Source organism: Oncorhynchus masou, chromosome 32, assembly GCF_036934945.1.
Source record: "Oncorhynchus masou masou isolate Uvic2021 chromosome 32, UVic_Omas_1.1, whole genome shotgun sequence".
Lineage (NCBI taxonomy): Eukaryota > Metazoa > Chordata > Actinopteri > Salmoniformes > Salmonidae > Oncorhynchus > Oncorhynchus masou.
In genome coordinates, this window is record NC_088243.1 from 95,042,683 (window position 1) to 95,070,671 (window position 27,989).

Here is a 27,989-nt window from a genome sequence, read left to right on the forward strand (position 1 = left end):
AATCTACACACGGTAATGGGGGGAGCAGGAAAAGGGGCTGAGCTGGACCCAAGGAAATAAATAATAATATTCAAAAACACCCCTGGGCTAGACTAGCCTACTTTAACAACAGCTAACTAACTAACCAAAAATACAGTGGGTGGTCCGCCCAGTTCTAACTAGTGTATTTAACAAAGTTTACCTACGGGTAGTGTATGCCCATGGGCGACTTGTCTTGGTTCCCCCTTTTCCCACCAGCAAACAAACAAACACCATAACCAAAACAATACTCGCAGGTGATGACAAAGTGCTATGGAGATGCTCAAACAAAAGAGAGGTCAAAACACAAAGAGAGAGTGAAACAGAGAGACCTACAGACATGGCATTTACAGAGAGATTGAGCTCCACAGCAAACAACTGACAGGGTTTTTAAACAAAGGGAAAGGAATGGTGATTGGGTAGGAAACAGGAGGAGGTGTGTTTTCTGTTTGATGATTGGTGACTGATTGGGGAGTGATGATTTTCACCTGTGAGGGGAGAAGGAGAGAAAAGAATCACACACACACACAGGATACACACACAGGATACTTGTATCCGTAACACGGACCGAGAAACAACCTCGTACATTTGCAATAACTTCAATTCATTTTAGCATCACGAAAATGCCGACATTTAGAAATGTCCCAGAGTCGCAAGACTAGGTGCATTGCGACCACCTCGGACCATATAGACGGACCCCAATGTTTCTGTCCGATAGCTCATTCAAGGACCCCGTAGCAAGGCATGGAAAGAAGTGGATTTTCAGCATCAATAAGGGTCTTGCTCGGGCACCAAATGACCTATCGAGCCGAAACTTGGAATTCCAGTTCGCCTCAAATAGGCCTACACATAACATCAGAACTGGACCCGCAGCTAGAACGTAACTACGTGTTTTACGTTTTTATTATGGTTTGAACAGAAGGCGTTATGAATTTTGGGCCAGCTCTGAAGTATGTGATATTTGGCTACTAAACAAGTTGGAAAAAGTGGGTTTGGTGTCAGTTTGGTGTCAGAATGATATCTAATTGACTGATGGACGGTGACTTGCTGGTGACTATTGTTCATTTGCAATATGTTTAAACAGTGAGGTACCATCACCAAAGTGACATTCTGAAATCAACCCAGACTCCCTAAATTGTATCAGCATATCGATTGCGCCACCAGGGCTGGCAAAACCTTGGATCATTGTTATTCTAACTTCCGCGACGCATATAAGGCCCTGCCCCGCCCTCCTTTCGGAAAAGCTGACCACGACTCCATTTTGCTGATCCCTGCCTACAGACAGAAACTAAAACAAGAAGCTCCCACGCTGAGGTCTGCCCAACGCTGGTCCGACCAAGCTGATTCCACACTCCAAGACTGCTTCCATCACGTGGACTGGGACATGTTTCATATTGCGTCAGACAATAACATTGACGAATATGCTTATTCGTAGTGCTAGTTCATTAGAACGTGCGTTGAAGATGTCGTTCCCATAACAACGATTAAAACATTCCCTAACCAGAAACCGTGGATTGATGGCAGCATTCGTGTGAAACTGAAAGCGCGAACCACTGCTTTTAATCAGGGCAAGGTAACTGGTAACATGACTGAATACAAACAGTGCAGCTATTCCCTCAGCAAGGCTATCAAACAAACTTAGCGTCAGTATAGAGACAAAGTAGAATCTCAATTCAACGGCTCAGACACAAGAGGTATGTGGCAGGGTCTACAGTCAATCACGGACTACAAGAAGAAATCCAGCAAAGTCACGGACCAGGATGTCTTGCTCCCAGGCAGACTAAATAACTTTTTTGCCTGCTTTGAGGACAATACAGTGCCACTGACACGGCCTGCAACGAAAACATGCGGTCTCTCCTTCACTGCAGCCGAGGTGAGTAAAACATTTAAACGTGTTAACCCTCACAAGGCTGCAGGCCCAGACGGCATCCCCAGCCGCGCCCTCAGAGCATGCGCAGACCAGCTGGCTGGTGTGTTTACGGACATATTCAATCAATCCCTATACCAGTCTGCTGTTCCCACATGCTTCAAGAGGGCCAGCATTGTTCCTGTTCCCAAGAAAGCTAAGGTAACTGAGCTAAACGACTACCACCCCGTAGCACTCACTTCCGTCATCATGAAGTGCTTTGAGAGAATAGTCAAGGACCATATCACCTCCACCCTACCTGACACCCTAGACCCACTCCAATTTGCTTATCGCCCAAATAGGTCGACAGACGACGCAATCTCAACCACACTGCACACTGCCCTAACCCATCTGGTGTCAGGACAATAACCTCACACTCAACGTCAACAAAATTAAGGAGATGATTGTGGACTTCAGGAAACAGCAGAGGGAACACCCCCTATCCACATCGACTATTACACTCAACGACTCGATTAGTTTAGTGTTAGCTAGCTACATAGTTGTCTTTGCTGTCTTCGTATCCAAGGTAATTGTGTAGTTTAGAGTGTGTAGACTTAGAGTGATTATCTTAATTTACCGAGGTTAGCTAGCCAGCTATTTGTCGTCCTTAACGTAGGAGTCACTGCTAGCTAGCTAGCCAACAGCTAGAATAGAAGATAGGACCAGAACAGTCATCTAATCTTTTAGAACAGAGGACAAGGACAGTAGTCTGTTAAAGAAGAGGACCAGAACAGTAGTCTGTTATCCAGAACAGTAGTCTGTTATAGAAGAGGACCAGAACAGTAGTTGAATGTTATAGAAGAGAGGACCAGAACAGTAGTCTGTTATAGAAGAGAGGACCAGAACAGTAGTCTGTTATAGAAGAGGACCAGAACAGTAGTCTGTTAAAGAAGAGGACCAGAACAGTAGTCTGTTATAGAAGAGAGGACCAGAACAGTAGTCTGTTATAGAAGAGGACCAGAACAGTAGTCTGTTATAGAAGAGAGGACCAGAACAGTAGTCTGTTAAAGAAGAGGACCAGAACAGTAGTCTGTTATAGAAAGAGGACCAGAACAGTAGTCTGTTATAGAGAGGACCAGAACAGTAGTCTGTTATAGAAGAGAGGACCAGAACAGTAGTCTAATGTTATAGAAGAGAGGACCAGAACAGTAGTCTGTTATAGAAGAGAGGACCAGAACAGTAGTCTGTTATAGATGAGAGGAACAGAACAGTAGTCTGTTATAGAGAGGACCAGAACAGTAGTTGACTGTTATAGAAGAGAGGACCAGAACAGTAGTCTGTTATAGAAGAGAGGACCAGAACAGTAGTCTGTTATAGAAGAGAGGACCAGAACAGTAGTCTGTTATAGAAGAGAGGACCAGAACAGTAGTCTGTTATAGAAGAGAGGAACAGAACAGTAGTCTGTTATAGAAGAGAGGACCAGAACAGTAGTCTGTTATAGAAGAGAGGACCAGAACAGTAGTCTGTTATAGAAGAGAGGACCAGAACAGTAGTCTGTTATAGAAGAGAGGAACAGAACAGTCGTCTAATGTTATAGAAGAGAGGACCAGAACAGTAGTCGGTTATAGAAGAGAGGAACAGAACAGTAGTCTGTTATAGAAGAGAGGACCAGAACAGTAGTCTGTTATAGAAGAGAGGACCAGAACAGTAGTCTGTTATAGAAGAGAGGACCAGAACAGTAGTCTGTTATAGAAGAGAGGAACAGAACAGTCAGTCTAATGTTATAGAAGAGAGGACCAGAACAGTAGTCGGTTATAGAAGAGTGGACCAGAAGATTAGTCTAATGTTCCAGTAGAGAGGACCAGAACAGTAGTCTGTTAAGGAAGAGAGGACCAGAACAGTAGTCTAATGTTATAGAAGAGAGGACCAGAACAGTAGTCTGGTATAGAAGAGAGGACCAGAACAGAAGTATAATGTTCATAAAAGAGAGGACCAGAACAGTAGTCTGTCATAGAAGAGAGGACCAGAACAGTAGTCTAGTGTTATAGAAGAGAGGACCAGAACAGTAGTCTGGTATAGAAGAGAGGACCAGAACAGAAGTATAATGTTCATAAAAGAGAGGACCAGAACAGTAGTCTGTCATAGAAGAGAGGACCAGAACAGTAGTCTAGTGTTATAGAAGAGAGGACCAGAACAGTAGTCTGTTATAGAAGAGAGGACGAGCACAGTAGTCTAATGTTATAGAACAGAGGACCAGAAGAGTCGTCTAATGTTATAGAAGAGAGTACCAGAACAGTAATCTAAGGTTCTAGAAGAGAGGACCAGAAGAGTAGTCTGATGTTCCAGTAGAGAGGAACAGAACAGTTGTCTAATGTTATAGAAGAGAGGACTATAACACTAGTCTGTTATAGAAGAGAGGACCAGAACAGTAGTCTGGTATAGAAGAGAGGACCAGAACAGAAGTCTGGTATAGAGGAGAGGACCAGAACAGTAATCTGGCATAGAAGAGATGACCATAACAGTAGTCTGTTCTAGAAGAGAGGACCAGAACAGTAGTCTGGTATAGAAGAGAGGACCAGAACAGTAGTCAAATGTTATAGAAGAGAGGACCAGAACAGTAATCTAATGTTATAGAAGAGATGACCAGAACAGTAGTCTAATGTTATAGAAGAGAGGACCAGAACAGTAGTCTGATATAGAAGAGAGGACCAGAACAGTAGTCTAATGTTCTAGTAGAGAGGACCAGAAGAGTAGTCAAATGGAATAGAAGAGAGGACTAGAACAGTAGTCTAATGTTATAGAAGAGAGGTCCAGAACAGTAGTCTAATGTTATAGAAGAGATGAACAGAACAGAAGTCTAATGTTATAGAAGAGAGGACCAGAACAGTAGTCTGGTATAGAAGAGAGGACCAGAACAGTAGTCTGGTATAGAAGAGAGGACCAGAACAGTAGTCTGGTATAGAAGAGAGGACCAGAACAGAAGTCTAATGTTCAGGAAGAGAGGATCAGAACAGTAGTCTTTCATAGAAGAGAGGACCAGAACAGTAGTCTAATGTTATAGAAGAGAGGACGAGCACAGTAGTCTAATGTTATAGAACAGAGGACCAGAAGAGTCGTCTAATGTTATAGAAGAGAGTACCAGAACAGTAATCTAAGGTTCTAGAAGAGAGGACCAGAAGAGTAGTCTGATGTTCCAGTAGAGAGGAACAGAACAGTTGTCTAATGTTATAGAAGAGAGGACTATAACACTAGTCTGTTATAGACGAGAGGACCAGAACAGTAGTCTAATGTTATAGAAGAGAGGACCAGAACAGTAGTCTAATACAGAAGAGAGGACCAGAAAATTAGTCTAATTTTACAGAAGAGAGGACCAGAACAGTAGTCTAATATTCAAGTAGAGAGGACCAGAACAGTAGTCTGTTATAGAAGAGAGGACCAGAACAGTTGTCTGATATAGAAGAGAGGACCAGAACAGTAGTCTAATGTTATAGAAGAGAGGACCAGAACAGTAATCTAATGTTCTAGAAGAGAGGACCAGAACAGTAGTCTGGTATAGAAGAGAGGACCAGAACAGTAGTCTAATACAGAAGAGAGGACCAGAAAATTAGTCTAATTTTACAGAAGAGAGGACCAGAACAGTAGTCTAATATTCAAGTAGAGAGGACCAGAACAGTAGTCTGTTATAGAAGAGAGGACCAGAACAGTTGTCTGATATAGAAGAGAGGACCAGAACAGTAGTCTAATGTTATAGAAGAGAGGACCAGAACAGTAATCTAATGTTCTAGAAGAGAGGACCAGAACAGTAGTCTAATGTTATAGAAGAGAGGACCAGAAAAGTTTTCTGATATAGAAGAGAGGACCAGAACAGTAATCTAATGTTCTAGTAGAGAGGACCAGAAGAGTAGTCAAATGGAATAGAAGAGAGGCCTAGAACAGTAGTCTAATGTGAAAGAAGAGAGGACCAGAACAGTAGTCTAATGTTATTGGAGAGAGGACCAGAACAGTAGTCTAATATAGAAGAGAGGACCAGAACAGTAGTCTAATTTTATAGAAGAGAGGACCAGAACAGTAGTCTGGTGGAGAAAGAGAACCAGAACAGTAGTCTGATATAGAAGACAGAACCAGAACAGTAGTCTGTTATAGAAGAGAGGACCAGAACAGTAGTCTAATGTTATAGAAGAGGACCAGAACAGTAATCTAATGTTCTAGAAGAGAGGACCAGAACAGTAGTCTGGTATAGAAGACAGAACCAGAACAGTAGTCTGTTATAGAAGAGAGGACCAGAACAGTAGTCTAATGTTATAGAAGAGAGGACCAGAACAGTAATCTAATGTTATAGAAGAGAGGACCAGAACAGTAATCTAATGTTCTAGAAGAGAGGACCAGAACAGTAGTCTAATGTTATAGAAGAGAGGACCAGAACAGTTGTCTGGTATAGAAGAGAGGACCAGAACAGAAGTCAAATGTTCAGGAAGAGAGGACCAGAACAGTAGTCTGTCATAGAAGAGAGGACCAGAACAGTAGTCTAGTGTTATAGAAGAGAGGACCAGAACAGTAGTCTGTTATAGAAGAGAGGACCAGAACAGTAGTCTAATGTTATAGAAAGCACAGTAGTCTAATGTTATAGAAGAGAGGACCAGAACAGTAGTCTAATGTTATAGAAGAGAGGACCAAAACAGTAGTCTAATGTTAATGTTTTCCGGTTCCGGGTTGGAGCGAATCTACACTTCGGTCCGCAGGTAGTATAACTTTTCATTACATTTCATTATAGTACAACGGTTTGATTTGTCTAATCTTAGCAATTTCTTCTTAGCTAGCTACATAGCCCTCTTTGTATCAAAGATAATTGCGTAATTATCGTATTTCGTCGTCCTAACGTAGTCTACACTGCTTTCTGCCCAGCAGCTAGCTAACGTCCACTAGCACAGCAGCTAGCTAACGTCCACTAGCACTGTAGAAACTATTACACTCAACGACTCGATTAGTGTAGTTTTAGCTAGCTACATAGTTGTCTTTGCTGTCTTCGTATCCAAGGTAATTGTGTAGTTTAGAGTGTGTAGACTTAGAGTGATTATCTTAATTTACCGAGGTTAGCTAGCCAGCTATTTGTCGTCCTTAACGTAGGAGTCACTGCTAGCTAGCTAGCCAACAGCTAGCCAACGTCTTCCGAATTAAACTTCAACAACCCGGTCAACATTCCGCTTCGATCCACAGGTAGTATCACATTCTCATTTCACTTCATTACAGTACAACGGTTTGATTTGTTTGATCGTAGCTAGCTAGCTACATAGGCGTCTGTGTATCTAAGACAATTGTGTAGTCTGGAGCGATTTTCTAGGTTAGCTAGCCAGCTATTGTCGTTCTTTTAACGTAACGTTACGTAATCAACACTGCTAGCTAGCCAGCTAGCCCCGAATAGCAGCACTGTAGAAACTATTACACTCGACGGAACGACTTGATTAGTGTAGTGTCAACAACGTAGCCACTGCCAGCTAGCCTACTCCAGCAGTACTGTATCATTTCAATCATTTTAGTCAATAAGATTCTTGCTACGTAAGCTTAACGTTCTGAACATTCGATAAGTGTAGTCCACTTGTCATTCCAATCTCCTTTGCATTAGCGTAGCCTCTTCTGTAGCCTGTCAACTATGTGTCTATCTATCCCTGTTCTCTCCTCTCTGCACAGACCATACAAACGCTCCACACCGCGTGGCCGCGGCCACCCTAATCTGGTGGTCCCAGCGCGCACGACCCACGTGGAGTTCCAGGTCTCCGGTAGCCTCTGGAACTGCCGATCTGCGGCCAACAAGGCAGAGTTCATCTCAGCCTATGCCTCCCTCCAGTCCCTCAACTTCTTGGCACTGACGGAAACATGGATCACCACAGACAACACTGCTACTCCTACTGCTCTCTCTTCGTCCGCCCACGTGTTCTCGCACACCCGAGAGCTTCTGGTCAGCGGGGTGGTGGCACCGGGATCCTCATCTCTCCCAAGTGGTCATTCTCTCTTTCTCCCCTTACCCATCTGTCTATTGCCTCCTTTGAATTCCATGCTGTCACAGTTACCAGCCCTTTCAAGCTTAACATCCTTATCATTTATCGCCCTCCAGGTTCCTCGTAGAGTTCATCAATGAGCTTGATGCCTTGATAAGCTCCTTTCCTGAGGACGGCTCACCTCTCACAGTCCTGGGCGACTTTAACCTCCCCACGTCTACCTTTGACTCATTCCTCTCTGCCTCCTTCTTTCCACTCCTCTCCTCTTTTGACCTCACCCTCTCACCTTCCCCCCTACTCACAAGGCAGGCAATACGCTCGGACCTCATCTTTACTAGATGCTGTTCTTCCACTAACCTCATTGCAACTCCCTCCAAGTCTCCGACCACTACCTTGTATCCTTTTCCTCTCGCTCTCATCCAACACTTCCCACACTGCCCCTACTCGGATGGTATCGCGCCGTCCCAACCTTCGCTCTCTCTCCCCCGCTACTCTCTCCTCTTCCATCCTATCATCTCTTCCCTCTGCTCATACCTTCTCCAACCTATCTCCTGATTCTGCCTCCTCAACCCTCCTCTCTTCCCTTTCTGCATCCTTTGACTCTCTATGTCCCCTATCCTCCAGGCCGGCTCGGTCCTCCCCTCCCGCTCCGTGGCTCGACGACTCATTGCGAGCTCACAGAACAGTGCTCCGGGCAGCCGAGCGGAAATGGAGGAAAACTCGCCTCCCCTGCGGACCTGGCATCCTTTCACTCCCTCCTCTCTACATTTTCCTCCTCTGTCTCTGCTGCTAAAGCCACGTTCTTCCACTCTAAATTCCAAGCATCTGCCTCTAACCCTAGGAAGCTCTTTGCCACCTTCTCCTCTCTCCTGAATCCTCCTCCCCCTCCCCCCTCCTCCCTCTCTGCAGATGACTTCGTCAACCATTTTGAAAAGAAGGTCGACGACATCCGATCCTCGTTTGCTAAGTCAAACGACACCGCTGGTTCTGCTCACACTGCCCTACCCTGTGCTCTGACCTCTTTCTCCCTCTCTCTCCAGATGAAATCTCGCTTCTTGTGACGGCCGGCCGCCCAACAACCTGCCCACTTGTCCCTATCCCCTCCTCTCTTCTCCAGACCATTTCCGGAGACCTTCTCCCTTACCTCACCTCGCTCATCAACTCATCCCTGACCGCTGGCTACGTCCCTTCCGTCTTCAAGAGAGCGAGAGTTGCACCCCTTCTGAAAAAACCTACACTCGATCCCTCCGATGTCAACAACTACAGACCAGTATCCCTTCTTTCTTTTCTCTCCAAAACTCTTGAACGTGCTGTCCTTGGCCAGCTCTCCCGCTATCTCTCTCAGAATGACCTTCTTGATCCAAATCAGTCAGGTTTCAAGACTAGTCATTCAACTGAGACTGCTCTTCTCTGTATCACGGAGGCGCTCCTCACTGCTAAAGCTAACTCTCTCTCCTCTGCTCTCATCCTTCTAGACCTATCGGCTGCCTTCGACACTGTGAACCATCAGATCCTCCTCTCCACCCTCTCCGAGTTGGGCATCTCCGGTGCGGCCCACGCTTGGATTGCGTCCTACCTGACAGGTCGCTCCTACCTGACAGGTCGCTCCTACCAGGTGGCGTGGCGAGAATCTGTCTCCTCGCCACGCGCTCTCACCACTGGTGTCCCCAGGGCTCTGTTCTAGGCCCTCTCCTATTCTCGCTATACACCAAGTCACTTGGCTCTGTCATAACCTCACATGGTCTCTCCTATCATTGCTATGCAGACGACACACAATTAATCTTCTCCTTTCCCCCTTCTGATGACCAGGTGGCGAATCGCATCTCTGCATGTCTGGCAGACATATCAGTGTGGATGACGGATCACCACCTCAAGCTGAACCTCGGCAAGACGGAGCTGCTCTTCCTCCCAGGGAAGGACTGCCCGTTCCATGATCTCGCCATCACGGTTGACAACTCCATTGTTTCCTCCTCCCAGAGCGCTAATAACCTTGGCGTGATCCTGGACAACACCCTGTCGTTCTCAACTAACATCAAGGCGGTGGCCCGTTCCTGTAGGTTCATGCTCTACAACATCCGCAGATACGCCCCTGCCTCACACAGGAAGCGGCGCAGGTCCTAATCCAGGCACTTGTCATCTCCCGTCTGGATTACTGCAACTCGCTGTTGGCTGGGCTCCCTGGCTGTGCCATTAAACCCCTACAACTCATCCAGAACGCCGCAGCCCGTCTGGTGTTCAACCTTCCCAAGTTCTCTCACGTCACCCCGCTCCTCCGCTCTCTCCACTGGCTTCCAGTTGAAGCTCGCATCCGCTACAAGACCATGGTGCTTGCCTACGGAGCTGTGAGGGGAACGGCACCGCAGTACCTCCAGGCTCTGATCAGGCCCTACACCCAAACAAGGGCACTGCGTTCATCCACCTCTGGCCTGCTCGCCTCCCTACCACTGATGAAGTACAGTTCCCACTCAGCCCAGTCAAAACTGTTCGCTGCTCTGGCCCCCCAATGGTGGAACAAACTCCCTCACGACGCCAGGACAGCGGAGTCAATCACCACCTTCCGGAGACACCTGAAACCCCACCTCTTCAAGGAATACCTAGGATAGGATAAAGCAATCCTTCTCACCCCCCCCCCCCTTAAATGATTTAGATGCACTATTGTAAAGTGGCTGTTCCACTGATGTCAGAAGGTGAATTCACCAATTTGTAAGTCGCTCTGGATAAGAGCGTCTGCTAAATGACTTAAATGTAATGTAAATGATGGAACAATAGTGGAGAGGGTAGTAAGTTTTAAGTTCCTTGGCATACACATCACAGACAAACTGAATTGGTCCACTCACACAGACAGCATCGGGAAGAAGGCGCAGCAGCGCCTCTTCAACCTCAGGAGGCTGAAGAAATTCGGCTTGTCACCAAAAGCACTCACAAACTTCTACAGATGCACAATCGAGAGCACCCTGGCGGGCTGTATCACCGCCTGGTACGGCAACTGCTCCGCCCACAACCGTAAGGCTCTCCAGAGGGTAGTGAGGTCTGCACAACGCATCACCGGGGGCAAACTACCTGCCCTCCAGGACACCTACACCACCCGATGTTACAGGAAGGCCATAAAGATCATCAAGGACAACAACCACCCGAGCCACTGCCTGTTCACCCCGTTATCATCCAGAAGGCGAGGTCAGTACAGGTGCATCAAAGCTGGGACCGAGAGACTGAAAAACAGCTTCTATCTCAAGGCCATCAGACTGTTACAGCAACCACTAACATTGAGTGGCTGCTGCCAACACACTGACTCAACTCCAGCCACTTTAATAATGGGAATTGATGGGAAATGATGTAAAATATATCACTAGCCACTTTAAACAATGCTACCTAATATAATGTTTACATTCCCTACATTATTCATCTCATATGTATATGTATATACTGTACTCTATATCATCTACTGCATCCTTATGTAATACATGTATCACAAGCCACTTTAACTATGCCACTTTGTTTACATACTCATCTCATATGTATATACTGTACTCAATACCATCTACTGTATCTTGCCTATGCGGCTCTGCACCATCACTCATTCATATCTTTATGTACATATTATTTATCCCCTTACACTGTGTATAAGAAATTAGTTTTGGAATTGTTAGTTAGATTACTTGTTGGTTATTACTGCATTGTCGGAACTAGAAGCACAAGCATTTCGCTACGCCCCCATTAACATCTGCTAACCATGTGTATGTGTCAAATAAATTTGATTTGATTTGATTTGACAAGCAATGGAAAGGAACAACTATCACTGCACAGTCATCCCGAGTTCATCGGGCCAGTCAATTTTGCTTTCCTGCAGGAATTTTGAGCATGCCAAATTCGTGATGGTAAATGCCCATTGAAACATATTGCAAATGCACGTACACTTGCAATATGATTCAACAGTGAAAAAAATATAACCAGATGGACATGATGAAATCAATACAACGAGCGATGGAAAGGAACAACTATCACTGCCCGGCCATCCTGTATTCATCAGGCCAGTCAATTTTGCATTTCTACAGTATTTTTGAGCATGTCAAATTCGTGATAATACATTTTTACAAAAGTATAGTCATACAGTTCTTACATATGATTAATTGACCAAAAATTTTTGAAAGAATTTCGAAAAACAGTCCAGAAAGCACTTTTTACGAGGGTGACAAGTTTTTGAAATAAAGTTCACTTCCTATGAAATCATATTGCAAATGGACAAAACTTATACCTTATGCACAAGTTATTTTTATTTTTTTAATGATGAAAATAAAATATGACTAAAGTATGTTGATACATGTCTTATACATGTGTAATTGACAAAAAAAATGAAAGAATTTCGAAAAACGGTCCAGAAAACACTTTTTTAACCTCTAGTGACTCCCAAACCAGCACGCGGGAGCGTAATCATTGCCTGAAACTAATTAGCATAACGTAACGGACATAAATATCCCTAGAAAATATTCCTATTCATGAAAATCACAAATGAAATATATTGAGACACGGCTTAGCCTTTTGTTAATCACCCTGTCATCTCAGATTTTCAAAATATGCTTTACAGCCAACACTAGACAAGCATTTATGTAAGTTTATCGATAGCCTAGCATAGCCTAATGCCTTGCTAGCAGCAGGCAAGCTTGTCACGGAAATCAGAAAAGCTATCAAATTAAAGTGTTTACCTTTGATGAACTTCAGATGTGTTCACTCACGAGACTCCCAGGTAGATAGCCAAAGTTAATTTTTTCCCAAAAGATTATTTGGGTTGTGCCATGGCGGAGATCTTTGTGGGCTATACTCAGCCTTGTCTCAGGATGGTAAGTTGGTGGTTTAAGATATCCCTCTAGTGGTGTGGGGGCTGTGCTTTGGCAAAGTGGGTGGGGTTATACCCTTCCTGTTTGGCCCTGTCCGGGAGTGTCCTCGGATGGGGCCACAGTGTCTCCTGACCCCTCCTGTCTCAGCCTCCAGTATTTATGCTGCAGTAGTTTATGTGTCGGGGGGCTAGGGTCAGTTTGTTATATCTGGAGTACTTCTCCTGTCCAATTCGGTGTCCTGTGTGAATCTAAGTGTGCGTTCTCTAATTCTCTCCTTCACTCGCTCTTTCTCTCTCTCGGAGGACCTGAGCCCTAGGACCATGCCCCAGGACTACCTGACATGATGACTCCTTGCTGTCCCCAGTCCACCTGGCCGTGCTGCTGCTCCACTTTCAACTGTTCTGCCTTATTATTATTCAACCATGCTGGTCATTTATGAACATTTGAACATCTTGGCCATGTTCTGTTATAATCTCCACCCGGCACAGCCAGAAGAGGACTGGCCACCCCACATATGCAGGTAGGTTCATGCTCTACAACATTTACGACCCTGCCTCACACAGGAAGCGGCGCAGGTCTAATCCAGGCACTTGTCATCTCCCGTCTGGATTACTGCAACTCGCTGTTGGCTGGGCTCTGCTGAGGACCTGAGCCCTAGGACCATGCCCCAGGACTACCTGACAGGATGACCCTGCCTGTGCCATTAAACCCCTACAACTCATCCAGAACGCCGCAGCCATGTCTGGTGTTCAACCTTCCCAAGTTCTCTGTCACCCTGTCCTGTTATCTCTCCACTGGCTTCCAGTTGAAGCTCGCCATCCGCACAAGACCATGGTGCTTGCCTACGGAGCTTGAGGGGGTTTTGGCACTTTCGCAGTTTTCCAGGCACTGTGCCCTACACCCAAACAGGGCACTGCGTTCATGGGGTTCTGGCCTGCTCGCCTCCCTACCACTGAGGAATCAGTTCCCGCTCAGCCCAGTCAAAACTGTTCGATTTGCTTTGGCCCCCCAATGGTGGAACAAACTCCCTCACGTTTGACGCCAGGACAGCGGAGTCAATCACCACCTTCCGGAGACACCTGAAACCCCATATCTTCAAGGAATACCTAGGATAGGATAAAGTAATCCATCTCACCCCCCTTAAATGATTTAGATGCACTATTGTAAAGTGGCTGTTCCACTGGGTGTCAGAAGGTGAATTCACTCAATTTGTAAGAATCGCTCTGGATAAGAGCAATGTCTGCTAAATGACTTAAATGTAAATGTAATATGCTCTCTCTAATTCTCTTTCTTTCTCTCTCTCGGAGGACCTGGGCCCTAGGACCATGCCCCAGGACTACCTGACATGATGACTCCTTGCTGTCCCCAGTCCACATCAGGTTGCTGCTGCTCCAGCTTCAACTGTTCTGCCTTATTATTATTCGACCATGCTGGTCATTTATGAACATTTGAACATCTTGGCCATGTTCTGTTATAATCTCCACCCGGCACAGCCAGAAGAGGACTGGCCACCCCACATAGCCTGGTTCCTCTCTAGGTTTCTTCCTAGGCTTTGGCCTTTCTAGGGATTTTCCTAGCCACTGTGCTTCTACACCTGCATTTTTGCTGTTTGGGGTTTTAGGCTGGGTTTCTGTACAGCACTTTGAGATATCAGCTGATGTACGAAGGGCTATATAAATAAATTTGATTTGATTTTGATTTGATTTTTGTGGCGAAAGAGCTCCGTTTGTTCTTCACGTTTGGCTGAGAAATTAACGGAAATTGATGTCACCACATCGACTTTACTGTTAAAAATATTCCAAATTAGCTCCATAATAATGGATAGAAACATGGCAAACATTGTTTAGAATCCATCCTCAAGGTGTTTTTCTAATATCTATTCGATAATATATCCGTCTGGACATTTCGTGACTTTTTTAATAGGACCGGTTGGAATAATGGCAACCTCTGTGATTTTACTGTTAATAAGAATCTCTCTCGGAGCCACCATGTGACCACTTATGCAATGTGGCCCCTCGGACTTTCTTTACAGAAATGGATAAAACTACGAAACAATGCTGTAGACACCTTGGGAATACGTTAATAAGCTGTTGATGGTACATTCACAGCCAAATATGGAGTCATTGGAACTGTTAATAATGCGCTTTCAAAACCTGGGGCAATTCCGGATTGGACTTTTTTCTCAGGCTTTCGCCTGCAACATCAGTTCTGTTAATTTATACTCACAGACAATATCTTTACAGTTTTGGAAACGTTAGAGTGTTTTATTAACTGAAACATGATATTATAGCATCTTTTTCTGACAAAATATCCTGTTTAAAATGGACGTGTTTTTTCCAAAAATGAAAATACTGCCCCTAGCACCAAGAGGTTTTAACTGAAACATGATGTTATGTAGCCTTTTGGACTTTACTGTTAATAATGGATATTAACTGAAAAACATGATGTTATGTAGCCACCTGTTGGACTTTTTTAAAGTGTTACACCTGGCATTTGTCATATGGCATTTGCATATATATGTTATGTCTGTGACTTTAGCTGAAACCTCTGAAACATGATGTTATGACTGTTAATAATGGATATTAACTGAAACATGATGTTATGTAGCCCTCTGTGACTTTACTGTTAATAATGGATATTAACTGAAACATGATGTTATGTAGCCCTCTGTGACTTTACTGTTAATAATGGATATTACTGTTAATAATGGATATTAACTGAAACATGATGTTATGTAGCCCTCTGTGACTTTACTGTTAATAATGGATATTAACTGAAACATGATGTTATGTAGCCCTCTGTGACTTTACTGTTAATAATGGATATTAACTGAAACATGATGTTATGTAGCCCTCTGTGACTTTACTGTTAATAATGGATATTAACTGAAACATGATGTTATGTAGCCCTCTGTGACTTTACTGTTAATAATGGATATTAACTGAAACATGATGTTATGTAGCCCTCTGTGACTTTACTGTTAATAATGGATATTAACTGAAACATGATGTTATGTAGCCCTCTGTGACTTTACTGTTAATAATGGATATTAACTGAAACATGATGTTATGTAGCCCTCTGTGACTTTACTGTTAATAATGGATATTAACTGAAACATGATGTTATGTAGCCCTCTGTGCCATTAAATAATATTTATAATATGATTCCTAAAATATGCATCTGGAGATTGTGTCAGATTTGTCAAATCCAAAATTAATCAGGAATCCGTGTGTGTCTCGGTGTGTGTGTACCTTTTGGAAGTCGTGCAGGATATATGCGGGGTCTCCTTGGGCAAAGCGAGGGGGTGGAACCTTGATGGTGGCCATGTTGTCAGAGATCTCTACTTCCTCCTCCACACAGGGCAGATAGTAGGGCTGTCTCTCGACCGCCACCCCGCTGGACACCTCACTGAACTGCATGGCCCCGTGGTACAGCCTCTACAGAGGGAGATCAGCAGGGGGGAAACTCAGTCAATCAAAATGTAAGGTCCCAGAGAGGGGGTAACGTAATAAACATACACAAGAGTCCATCCAAAGGATTCAGTACCTTGGGTGTGTAGTATCGGTAGAGGCAAGCTGCCCCTACTATAGCCCCAGTCTGGATGAATGACAATCCCAGTAGCGTGAGGACACATTTTCCTGTAGCGCCTTGATTACTGCTGCTAAGGTCACCCATAGCTGCCTCGGGATCCTAGACACACACACAGAGACACACAGAGACACACAGACACACACACAGACAGAAAATGTAGCAACATGTAATCCCATCAATTGGGTATTATCAATCAGTACAGTGCAACAATGTTTCATATAGAAAAAAAACGGTGTCAAATTGTGCAACAATGTTGAATGCAGTAAAATAATATGTTTAATCTGACGGAAATTTCACCAATAACTGACAACTGTCAACATTCTAAAATGGGAAGTCCCAGATCATGGCGCATCTCATAATAAACTGAGGGATGCATCTATTCTACTTTTATTTAACTAGGCAAGTCAGTTAAAACCTGTTAAGAGATCGGGCTACTTTTTTCAACATTCTGTTAAAAATCGCGCAAAATTTCAACGTCCTGCTACTCATGCCAGGAATATAGTATATGCATATGATTAGTATGTGTATAGAAAACACTCTGAAGTTTCTAAAACTGGTTCAATGATGTCTGTGACTATAACAGAACGTGTTCCGTGGTCAAAATCGCAAGGAAACCTGATCACAAAATCGACGAAGAAAAAATCAATCCGCCAGTCTCTGTATTGTCTATTGCAAGGCATAATAGTTAAGGATGGGATTACAGTTCCTACAGCTTTCACACGATGTCGCCAGTGTTGTGATTTCGATGCAACTACATCCTTGGTCAGATGAGTAATAGGCACATCCTGTCTTCGGGCACACAGCTGGAAAAAATGGAAGGGGAAAAGTGGAGTACGTTTTCCAAACTTGTTGCTATTGAATACAGATCGCTCCGTGATCAATTTGATCGTTTATTAACGTTTACTAATACCTAAAGTTGGATTACAGAAGTAGTTTGAAGTGTTTTGTCAAAGTTTATAGGCAACTTTTTTAATTAAAAAAATAACGTTGCGTTTAAAAACTGTGTTTTTCCTGGATCTGACGGTCTTCATAAATGGACATTTTGGGTATACAAGGACCGATTTAATCTAAAAAAAAGACCCAATTGTGATGTTTATGGGACATATAGGAGTGCCAACAAAGAAGCTTGTCAAAGGTAATGAATGTTTTATATTTTATTTCTGCGTTTTGTGTAGCGCCGGCTACGCTAATTCTTTTGTTTACGTCCCCTTCTGGTATTTCGGGGTGTTGCATGCTATCAGATAATAGCTTCTCATGCTTTCGCCGAAAAGCATTTTAAAAATCTGACTTGTTGGCTAGATTCACAACGAGTGTAGCTTCAATTGAGTACCCTGTATGTGAGTTTTAATGAACGTTTGAGTTTCAACGAGTGCTATTAGCACTTGGCGTAGCGTATTTGCATTTATTGTTGGCAAGGTGGGACGCTTGCGTGTTGGGTTGCCCAGAGAGGTTAAGAACAAATTCCTATTTACAATGACAGCCTACCCTGGCCAAACCCTAACCCGGATGATGCTGGGCCAATTGTGCGCTGCCCTCCCAATCACGGCCGGTTGTGATACAGCCTGGAATCAAACCAGGGTCTGTAGTGACGCCTCTAGCACTGAGATTCAGCCTTAGACAGCTGTGCCACTCAGAAGCAGCGATTGAACCACAGTATATGTGCTCTAGAGACCTCTAACGCACAAATACTGGTTCATTCTGCCATGTGCTTCTATTATATTCTATTCTTCTAGTCTACCCGGGCTCTGAGTGGTGCTGTAGCCGGGGGGAGGCCTCTTCTGTCCCGCTGCAGTGCCATCAGACCAACTCTGATGTCCATACAGAGAAACGTACCTTCTCCGAGGCCAGCCCAGCCCCCTTCCCTTGCAGGGCTTTCTGCGCCAGAGCAGAGTTGAACTATCTTCACCATGATACGACAGAACTTTGAGGATTATTTATCCCCGGGTATAATAGCGTGCGCTAGATCTCTCCTGTGCACCGAGTGATTCCGTGGCGCACTTTGAATTAACGGAGAGGGAGCTTGATCGCGATTTGTTCTGGACTGGTCGCATGTTTGTAGATGTCATTTGTGATTAAAGGGAGGCGCATATAATGAGGATAGATCCTGAACTACTGGGCTACAACAAAATTATAAACACAACATGTAAAGTGTTGGTCCCATGTTTCATGAGCTGAAACAAAAGATTCAGCTATGGTCAGTGTCATTTTAAATTACTGTAATGACTGAGAGGGAAAAGGGGTGAAGAGGTATTTATGACTGTCATAAACCTACCCACCAGGCCAAAGTCATGACAGTCATAAATACCTCTTCCATCCTATTTCCTCTCTCTACCCTTTTGATGTTATATTTGAAAACCCCTTGGTTAACAGAGAGATTCTTGGAACATCAGAAGGTGGGGGGAAATGAACTATATTCTGGTAATCCGACCAATGGAACATATGCGGTGGTAATTAATGAATATGATGTCAGTTCGGTTGTCATCTGAGACATTCTCATCAATGATAAGATGACATAAACTCTACAGTGGAAAGTCTACACATCAAAGTTATCAGATTCACATGGAATTGTTGTTCAACTTAAATGTTTGAATATGAAATTATTCGTGATGGGATGAAATGTGATTTTAGCTTCTAAAATGTGAGATTTGGGTTTTCATAAGGTAGGGCTCTGCTCTATCAGTGGCCCGCCCCTGTGAAGGGACATGGGCTATAAAACCTTTCAAACACGCCCTCCTCTCCCTTCCTATATAAAGCCTTGACTACAATATAACCATCTGTTCCGAGGATGTGAGGACGACGGTCCGATGTCAGAATGGTTCAGATAATAACTACAGAACGAAGCCAACATCAGCGTGAGCTTTGGTGGCGAATGGTATGAACTTTGAACTCTTATTCATTACAGAAGTGATACCTCCTAGCCGATGAGTTAGCAACAGCAGCTGCAAACGCAGGTTAGGAAGGAACAGACAAAGTATACCATCTACCACCACACAACAACGTTACTACAACGTATCCAATTTACCAGCAGAGACATTCTTCAAAGGACAAAGGACTCGGTTGGGCAACACGGCCTTCCATCTACCACCAACCTACTGAAGCGCAGCTCAGAGTAAATATTTATTGCATTTTCCTTTTCCAAATGGGCGGTAATTTAGAATGCATAAGATACTGTATTTACGATAGCACAGCTTCTCCCTGTGTCCCTCAGTCTTCCCGCTCTTTCACTCAAACCCAGCCCCTTTTCTTTTGTGAAACCAGCTGTCATATCTGTTCCGCCCGCTAGGGACGTTTTCCTTAATGACGTAATTTGTAATCAAGGTATGATTAATTATGTGTATGTGTAATTCTGTGTAATTAGTAAGGTATTTAGCAAATAAATAATTAAACCCAATGTTGTATTGCTTATTCAACTTGTTAGCCAGGGTTCGTGCAGATAACCAAGAATGTACAACTTTCAGAGAGAATGAATTAAGGTGAGGATTATTATTGACTGCTATTGATGTAAAATATTACTAGCTCTTTAAGAGTTTATTCGGAAGATAACAGCTCTATAAATATTATTTTGTGGTGCCCTGACTCTCTAGTTAATTACATTTACATGATGAGCTCAATCAGGTAATATTAATTACGGAGAAATTATTTTATAGAATAGCATGTCATATCACTTAATCCGGCATAACCAAAGACACGACACCGTCTACGGAGCCTAACCAGAAGACTGCGGAGCCTAACCACACCTTCTGCGGCACCATTGTTTTGGGTCGCCTACTGGGATCCAATCCATTGTCCTGGGTGGTGGTCCAAAGATGGTGCCAGAGAACAAGGCTGACGTTTTACGTGTTCCTATACAATTGTGTTTTTTTGTTTGTTTCTTTGCAATGTTAACTTATTTTTTTACATCATGTTGCTGCTACTTTCTCTTATGACCGAAAATAACTTCTGGACATCAGAACTGCAAACTACTCACCACGGACCGGCAGAATCTTTTTTTTCCTTTAACGAGCCCGACGTGAATGACATACTGCTTTCCCAGGAACGGGCCTAGATCCCCGTCATTTCCGTAAAGAGAAGGTGGAGAAAAAGGGTCCGGAGGGCAGGCTTCAGAGAATTCTGAGAATTCGTAGGCAATCGAATAAACCCACACTTCCTTCCATTCTGCTAGTAAAGGTGCAATATTTGGAAAATAAAATCAATGATCAATTTATTGGCATGATAGAACAGGGACAGCGGACTATGTATTTTTGTAAATAACAGCAGGTGTACGATATCTAAGGAAGTCTCGAGGTTTTGCTCGCCTGAGATAGAGTATCTTATGATAATGTCACGACTTCCGCCGAAGTCGGCCCCTTTCCTTGTTCGGGCGGAGTTCAGCGGTTGACGTCACCAGCTTTCTAGCCATCACCGCTCCATTTTTCATTCATCCATTTGTTTTGTCTTGTTCCCTGCACACCTGGTTTTAATTCCTCAATCACACTACATGTATTTATTCCTCTGTTCCCCCTCATGTCTTTGTGTGAGATTGTTTTGTGTGACGTGTTTTATGTTGACGCGCTTTACTGGTATGCGTTTATTCCGTGTTTTATTTCACGAGGTATGTTATTGTGTTTATTCAATATTATTGTGACTGTTTGCACATTTTAACCTTTGCATTGGCTGGAGGTTGACACAGTGGCGTCCGTCCGTCTGTTAGGGTTAACCCTAACCCTATATCCAGGAAAGCCAAAGTTCCAAAAGCTGGGCCTAAAATAATGCATAAGACATCATACATAACATTTTCCTGTGACTCTTATGTGGCGGATGTTAAAAATATTTGTTGGTCTGATGTGATTAATAAGGAGTGTCCAAACGCTGCACTTGATTCATTTATGAAATTGCTTCTATCAATTATTGATAAACATACACCTGTTAAGAAACTGGCTATTAGAAGTGGTATTAATGAGGAATGTAAAAACTGTATGGCTGAAAGAGATGGGCAGAATGAGTGCCTAATAAGTCTGACTGCACATCTGACTGGCTGACTTAATGCAAATGGAGAAATTATGTGTCTAAACTCAACAAAAACATATACAAAATAACTGTATTATGAAGCCAAGATGAATTATATAAATTATATAAAACTTTGGAATACTTTAAATGAAATGATGAGCGTAAAGACAAATTCAACTCCATCTTCCATCGAATCAGATGGCTTATTCATCACAAAACTATTTGATGTTGCCAATTATTTTAATGATTACTTCATTGGCAAAGTGGGAAAACTTAGGCAGGAATTGCCACCAACGAACAGTGAGCCATTGTACTAATGTAAAAAAAAAAAAAATGAAAGAAAGAAAATTGCAAGTTTGAATTTCGTAAAGTTAGTGTGGAGAGGTGGAAAAAATATTGTTATCTATCAATAATGACAAACCTCCTGGCATTGATTACTGCTGAAGATGGTAGCTGACTCTATAGCCACTCCTATCTGTCATATCTTTAATCTGAACCTAGAGAAAAGTTTTTGTCCTCAGGCCTGGAGGGAAGCCAAAGTAATTCTGCTACCTAAGAGCGGTAAAGCGGTCTTTACAGGTTCTAACAGCAGACCTATCAGCTTGCTGCCAGCTCAAACTGTTGGAAAAATATATGTTCGGCAAATACAATGCTACTTCTCTGTAAACAATGGGGGCACTCAACATGTACTGCACTGACACAAGTGACTGATGACTGATTGAAAGAAATTGATAATTAGAAGATTGTGGGAGCTGTAATGTTAGATTTCAGTGCAGCCTTTGATATTTGATATTGACCATAACCTGTTGTTGAGAAAACGTACAGTGCCTTGCGAAAGTATTCGGCCCCCTTGAACTTTGCGACCTTTTGCCACATTTCAGGCTTCAAACATAAAGATATAAAACTATATTTTTTTGTAAAGAATCAACAACAAGTGGGACACAATCATGAAGTGGAACGACATTTATTGGATATTTCAAACTTTTTTAACAAATCAAAAACTTAGGCATGTAAAATTGGGCGTGCAAAATTATTCAGCCCCTTTACTTTCAGTGCAGCAAACTCTCTCCAGAAGTTCAGTGAGGATCTCTGAATGATCCAATGTTGACCTAAATGACTAATGATGTTAAATACAATCCACCTGTGTGTAATCAAGTCTCCGTATAAATGCACCTGCACTGTGATAGTCTCAGAAGTCCGTTAAAAGCGCAGAGAGCATCATGAAGAACAAGGAACACACCAGGCAGGTCCGAGATACTGTTGTGAAGAAGTTTAAAGCCGGATTTGGATACAAAAAGATTTCCCAAGCTTTAAACATCCCAAGGAGCACTGTGCAAGCGATAATATTGAAATGGAAGGAGTATCAGACCACTGCAAATCTACCAAGACCTGGCCGTCCCTCTAAACTTTCAGCTCATACAAGGAGAAGACTGATCAGAGATGCAGCCAAGAGGCCCATGATCACTCTGGATGAACTGCAGAGATCTACAGCTAAGGTGGGAGACTCTGTCCATAGGACAACAATCAGTCGTATATTTTGCAAATCTGGCCTTTATGGAAGAGTGGCAAGAAGAAAGCCATTTCTTAAAGATATCCATAAAAAGTGTTGTTTAAAGTTTGCCACAAGCCACCTGGGAGACACACCAAACATGTGGAAGAAGGTGCTCTGGTCAGATGAAACCAAAATTGAACTTTTTGGCAACAATGCAAAACGTTATGTTTGGCGTAAAAGCAACAGAGCTCATCACCCTGAACACCCTATACCCACTGTCAAACATGGTGGTGGCAGCATCATGGTTTGGGCCTGCTTTTCTTCAGCAGGGACAGGGAAGATGGTTAAAATTGATGGGAAGATGGATGGAGCCAAATACAGGACCATTCTGGAAGAAAACCTGATGGAGTCTGCAAAAGACCTGAGACTGGGACGGAGATTTGTCTTCCAACAAGACAATGATCCAAAACATAAAGCAAAAACTACAATGGAATGGTTCAAAAATAAACATATCAAGGTGTTAGAATGGCCAAGTCAAAGTCCAGACCTGAATCCAATCGAGAATCTGTGGAAAGAACTGAAAACTGCTGTTCACAAATGCTCTCCATCCAACCTCACTGAGCTCGAGCTGTTTTGCAAGGAGGGATGGGAAAAAATTTCAGTCTCTCGATGTACAAAACTGATAGAGACATACCCCAAGCGACTTACAGCTGCGACTTACAGAACTTCCGGTTCCGGGTTGGAGCGAGCGGTCGCATCTACACTTCGGTCCGCAGGTAGTATAACTTTTCATTACATTTTCATTACATTTCATTATAGTACAACGGTTTGATTTGTCTAATCTTAGCAATTTCTTCTTAGCTAGCTACATAGCCGTCTTTGTATCAAAGATAATTGCATAATTATCGTATTTCGTCGTCCTAACGTAGTCTACACTGCTATCTGCCCAGCAGCTAGCTAACATCCACCGTCTACTAGCACTGTAGAAACTATTACACTCAAATGAAAGACTCGATTAGTGTAGTGTTAGCTAGCTACATAGTTGTCTTTGCTGTCTTCGTATCCAAGATAATTGTGTAGTTTAGAGTGTGTAGACTTAGAGTGATTATCTTAATTTACCGAGGTTAGCTAGCCAGCTATTTGTCGTCCTTAACGTAGGAGATACTGCTAGCTAGCTAGCCAACAGCTAGCCAACGTCTACCGAATTGAACTTCAACTACCCGGTCAACATTCCGCTTCGCTCCACAGGTAGTATCACATTTTCATTTCACTTCATTACAGTACAACGGTTTGATTTGTTTGATCGTAGCTAGCTAGCTACATAGCCGTCTTTGTATCTAAGACAATTGTGTAGTCTAGAGCGATTTTCTAGGTTAGCTAGCCAGCTATTGTCGTTCTTTTATCGTACGTAACGTAATCAACACTGCTAGCTAGCCAGCTAGCCCCCGAATAGCATCACTGTAGAAACTATTACACTCGACGGAACGACTTGATTAGTGTAGTGTCAACAACGCAGCCACTGCCAGCTAGCCTACAAAGTCAACAACGCAGCCACTGCCAGCTAGCCTACTCCAGCAGTACTGTATCATTTCAATCATTTTAGTCAATAAGATTCTTGCTACGTAAGCTTAACTTTCTGAACATTCGAGACGTGTAGTCCACTTGTCATTCCAATCTCCTTGCATTAGCGTAGCCTCTTCTGTAGCCTGTCAACTATGTGTCTATCTATCCCTGTTCTCTCCTCTCTGCACAGACCATACAAACGCTCCACACCGCGTGGCCGCGGCCACCCTAATCTGGTGGTCCCAGCGCGCACGACCCACGTGGAGTTCCAGGTCTCCGGTAGCCTCTGGAACTGCCGATCTGCGGCCAACAAGGCAGAGTTCATCTCAGCCTATGCCACCCTCCAGTCCCTCGACTTCTTGGCACTGACGGAAACATGGATCACCACAGATAACACTGCTACTCCTACTGCTCTCTCTTCGTGTTCTCGCACACCCCGAGAGCTTCTGGTCAGCGGGGTGGTGGCACCGGGATCCTCATCTCTCCCAAGTGGTCATTCTCTCTTTCTCCCCTTACCCATCTGTCTATCGCCTCCTTTGAATTCCATGCTGTCACAGTTACCAGCCCTTTCAAGCTTAACATCCTTATCATTTATCGCCCTCCAGGTTCCCTCGGAGAGTTCATCAATGAGCTTGATGCCTTGATGAGCTCCTTTCCTGAGGACGGCTCACCTCTCACAGTCCTGGGCGACTTTAACCTCCCCACGTCTACCTTTGACTCATTCCTCTCTGCCTCCTTCTTTCCACTCCTCTCCTCTTTTGACCTCACCCTCTCACCTTCCCCCCCCTACTCACAAGGCAGGTAATACGCTCGACCTCATCTTTACTAGATGCTGTTCTTCCACTAACCTCATTGCAACTCCCCTCCAAGTCTCCGACCACTACCTTGTATCCTTTTCCCTCTCGCTCTCATCCAACACTTCCCACACTGCCCCTACTCGGATGATATCGCGCCGTCCCAACCTTCGCTCTCTCTCCCCCGCTACTCTATCCTCTTCCATCCTATCATCTCTTCCCTCTGCTCATACCTTCTCCAGGAAAGGAGCTCATCTCCTGATTCTGCCTCCTCAACCCTCCTCTCTTCCCTTTCTGCATCCTTTGACTCTCTATGTCCCCTATCCTCCAGGCCGGCTCGGTCCTCCCCTCCCGCTCCATGGCTCGACGACTCATTGCGAGCTCACAGAACAGTGCTCCGGGCAGCCGAGCGGAAATGGAGGAAAACTCGCCTCCCTGCGGACCTGGCATCCTTTCACTCCCTCCTCTCTACATTTTCCTCCTCTGTCTCTGCTGCTAAAGCCACTTTCTTCCACTCTAAATTCCAAGCATCTGCCTCTAACCCTAGGAAGCCCTTTGCCACCTTCTCCTCCCTCCTGAATCCTCCTCCCCCTCCCTCTCTGCAGATGACTTCGTCAACCATTTTGAAAAGAAGGTCAACGACATCCGATCCTCGTTTGCTAAGTCAAACGACACCGCTGGTTCTGCTCACACTGCCCTACCCTGTGCTCTGACCTCTTTCTCCCCTCTCTCTCCAGATGAAATCTCGCTTCTTGTGACGGCCGGCCGCCCAACAACCTGCCCGCTTGACCCTATCCCCTCCTCTCTTCTCCGGACCATTTCCGGAGACCTTCTCCCTTACCTCACCTCGCTCATCAACTCATCCCTGACCGCTGGCTACGTCCCTTCCGTCTTCAAGAGAGCGAGAGTTGCACCCCTTCTGAAAAAACCTACACTCGATCCCTCCGATGTCAACAACTACAGACCAGTATCCCTTCTTTCTTTTCTCTCCAAAACTCTTGAACGTGCCGTCCTTGGCCAGCTCTCCCGCTATCTCTCTCAGAATGACCTTCTTGATCCAAATCAGTCAGGTTTCAAGACTAGTCATTCAACTGAGACTGCTCTTCTCTGTATCACGGAGGCGCTCCGCACTGCTAAAGCTAACTCGCTCTCCTCTGCTCTCATCCTTCTAGACCTATCGGCTGCCTTCGATACTGTGAACCATCAGATCCTCCTCTCCACCCTCTCCGAGTTGGGCATCTCCGGTGCGGCCCACGCTTGGATTGCGTCCTACCTGACAGGTCGCTCCTACCAGGTGGCGTGGCGAGAATCTGTCTCCTCGCCACGCGCTCTCACCACTGGTGTCCCCCAGGGCTCTGTTCTAGGCCCTCTCCTATTCTCGCTATACACCAAGTCACTTGGCTCTGTCATAACCTCACATGGTCTCTCCTATCATTGCTATGCAGACGACACACAATTAACCTCTTGAAACTCCCCATCCCGGATCGGGGATTGTGACTAAGCCTCAGGCTCATTAGCATAACGCAACGTTAACGATTTCTGAAAATCGCAAATAAAATTAAAATAATGCGTTTGCTCTCAAGCTTAGCCTTTTCTTAACAACACTGTCATCTCAGATTTTCAAAATATGCTTTTGAACCATAGAAATTGACTAATTTGTGTAAGAGTATGCAAAGCTAGCATAGCATTTTGTGTAGCATGTAGCACGCAACATTTTCACAAAAGCCAGATAACCAAATAAATAAAATCATTTACCTTTGAAGAGCTTCTGATGTTTTCAATGAGGAGACTCCCAGCCACATACCAAATGCGCAGTGTTTCCTGAAAGCGTCTGTGTGTAGGAGAAATCGTTCCGTTTTCTACATTGCGCCTGGCTACCGAAACGAACCGAAAATGCAGTCACCTACAACGTGAAACTTTTTCCGGATTAACTACATAATATCGACCGAAACATGGCAAACGTTGTTTGGAATCAATCCTCAAGGTGTTTTTTCACATATCTCTTCATTGACATGCAGTTCGTGGAAGCTTGCTTCTCTCTCTGTGCCCCATGGAAAAATACTGGCAGGTGACTTTTGCGCACCAATTTCGGCGCAGGACACCGGGCGGACACGTGGTAAATGTGGTCTCTTATGGTCAATCTTCCAACGATCTGCCTACAAATACGTCACAATGCTGCAGACACCTTGGGGAAACGACAGAAAGGGCAGACTCATTCCTCTTGCGTTCACAGCCATATAAGGAGATCATGAAAGACAGAGCCTCAAAAATCCTTGTCATTTCCTGGATGCCAAGTCATCTTGGTTTTGCCTGAAGCTCACGTTAAAGGGCACGCACAGAGAAGATATTTGTATTTCTGGACACGTCAGAGTGTTTTCTTTCGAACAGTAGCAATTATATGCATAGTCGAGCATCTTTTTGTGACAAAATATCTTGTTTAAAACGGGAACGTTTTTCTTCCAAAAATGAAATAGCGCCACCATAAGTGTAAGAGGTTAATCTTCTCCTTTCACCCTTCTGATGACCAGGTGGCGAATCGCATCTCTGCATGTCTGGCAGACATATCAGTGTGGATGACAGATCACCACCTCAAGCTGAACCTCGGCAAGACGGAGCTGCTCTTCCTCCCGGGGAAGGACTGCCTGTTCCATGATCTCGCCATTACAGTTGACAACTCCATTGTGTCCTCCTCCCAGAGCGCTAAGAACCTTGGCATGATCCTGGACAACACCCTGTCGTTCTCAACTAACATCAAGGCGGTGGCCCGTTCCTGTAGGTTCATGCTCTACAACATCCGCAGAGTACGACCCTGCCTCACACAGGAAGCGGCGCAGGTCCTAATCCAGGCACTTGTCATCTCCCGTCTGGATTACT

The 27,989-nt window shown here is 44.3% G+C and overlaps 1 pseudogene; it reads right to left on the bottom strand.

Annotated features, from left to right (window-relative positions):
* LOC135527148 (integral membrane protein 2A-like) lies at nt 1-24,912 on the bottom strand (annotated as a pseudogene).
* Between the last annotated feature and the right edge of the window lie 3,077 nt (nt 24,913-27,989).